The sequence below is a fragment of the Bos indicus x Bos taurus genome, chromosome X (genome assembly GCF_003369695.1).
Source record: "Bos indicus x Bos taurus breed Angus x Brahman F1 hybrid chromosome X, Bos_hybrid_MaternalHap_v2.0, whole genome shotgun sequence".
NCBI classification, from domain to species: domain Eukaryota; kingdom Metazoa; phylum Chordata; class Mammalia; order Artiodactyla; family Bovidae; genus Bos; species Bos indicus x Bos taurus.
Genome location: NC_040105.1, coordinates 38,051,233 through 38,053,289, shown reverse-complemented (window position 1 = coordinate 38,053,289; position 2,057 = coordinate 38,051,233). Strand labels below are relative to the sequence as shown.

The following is a 2,057-nucleotide window of genomic DNA, read 5'->3' as shown; positions in this document are numbered from 1 at the left end:
TCTGCAGTGATTTTGGAGCCCAGAAAAATAAAGTCAGCCACTGTTTCCATTGTTTCCCCATCTATTTCCCATGAAGTGATGGGACCAGATGCCATGATCTTCGTTTTCTAAATGTTGAGCTTGAAGCCAACTTTTTCACTCTCCTCTTTCACTTTCATCAAGAGGCTTTTTAGTTCCTCTTCATTTTCTGCCATAAGGGTGGTGTCATCTGCGTATCTGAGGTTATTGATATTTCTCCCAGCAATCTTGATTCCAGCTTGTGCTTCTTCCAGCCCAACATTTCTCATGATGCACTTTGTATATAAGTTAAATAAGCTTATTCACTGCCATATCCCTAATACCTAGATACAGTAGCAATTCAAAAAACATACTGAGTAGATAGATGGGTTGTACATAGTAGCCAGTGAATAGACAATTGTTGACTGATAGAAGAAGGATGTAGTAATTGAAATAGACATCGAAGAAAGAAGAGGATAGTGGTAGTCTTTGAGCAGTGGAAGACCCAGAGGAGGAAAGGATGCAGAAATGTTGGTTGGAGGAGGATCTTGCTCAGGCCAAATTTGACTCTCTTGTTTAGGCAGTATGGGAGTGACGTGATCTGACCCATGTTTTAGCAGTTATTTCCCAAGGAAATTTGGGAAGCAGTATGCAGAAGTGGAGGTTGCAGAAGAGAGAGACTAGAAACAGGAAGAGAGGGGCTTCCCTGGTAGCTCGGTGGTAAACAATCTGTCTGCCAATGCAGGAGATAAGGGTTCGATCCCTGGTCCAGGAAGAATCTCTCACATGCCATAGAACAACTGAGCCCATGCTACAGAGCCCAGGAACCTCAACTATTGACCCCATGTGCCACAACTACTGAGTCCACACGCCCTAGGGCCTGTGATCCTCAACAAGAGAAGCCACTGCAATGAGAGGCCCACGCACTACAACTAGAGAAAAGCCTGCACAGCGATGAAGACCCACACAGCCTAGATAAATAAAGAAAATTATGTACAAAACAGAAACAAGAAAAGAGTTAGGAGGTAACTGCAATAACCTGATTGGGAGTTGATCAGGGCTGGGCCTTGGGAAGTGGCATGGGGCTGGAGGAGGGGCCGGGGCAGTGCATCTCAACTCTGGCTGTATTAAAATTCACTGAGGAGAAAACCTCCACTTCCAGGCCACTGGAGAGGCTCACCCACCCATTAGTCAGTGCCCCTGCCCTGTTCACGATACAGCCTGCTTCTCCAAAGTGGTACAATCAAAGGAACTATGTCTTCATTGAATTTTGTGTTGAAGACAGTCAAGATGTTAATGTAAATTTTGAGAACTCCAAACTTACATTCAGTTGTCTTGGAGGAATTGATCATTTTAAACATTTAAATGAAATTGATCTTCTTCACTGTATTGATCCAAATAATTCCAAGCATAAAAGAACAGACAGATCAATTTTATATTGTTTATGAAAAGGAGAATCTGGCCAGTCATGGCCAAGGTTAACAAAAGAGAGGGCAAAGCTTAATTGGTTTAGTGTGAACTTCAGTAATTGGAAAGACTGGGAACGTGATTCAGTGGCAGACATGTCTAATTTTAATCGTTTCTCTGAGATGATGAACAACATGGGTGGTGATGAGAATGTAGATTTACCAGAAGTACATGGAGCAGGTGATGATTCACAAGACAGTGATGAAAAAAAAATGCCAGATCTGGAGTAAGGAATGTTGTCATCACTGGATTTTGAGAAAGAAAAATAACTTCTCTGCAAGATTCTGTAATTGAGAGAATTCCTGAGTTGATAGCTCTAAAGGCAGATACTATATTTGCCTCCTATAACCCATTTTTCAACCTGTCTGCTTTTTTAAAGGCTTCACTAAGGGTTGATATATAACATTGTACTGGGCAATTTGGGGGCATCCCTGGTGACTCAGTTGGTGAAGCATCTGCCTGCAATGCAGGAGACCGGGGTTCGATCCCTGGATCAGGAAGATCCCCTGTAGGAGGGTGTGGGAACCCACTCCAGTATTCTTGCCTGGAGAATCCCATGGACAGAAGATCCTGGCAGCAGTCCATGAGGTCGA

The 2,057-nt window shown here is 43.2% G+C and overlaps 1 pseudogene; it reads left to right on the top strand.

Annotated features, from left to right (window-relative positions):
* The first annotated feature begins 1,076 nt into the window (after positions 1-1,076).
* LOC113888026 lies at positions 1,077-1,767 on the top strand (annotated as a pseudogene).
* The last annotated feature ends 290 nt before the right edge of the window (positions 1,768-2,057 follow it).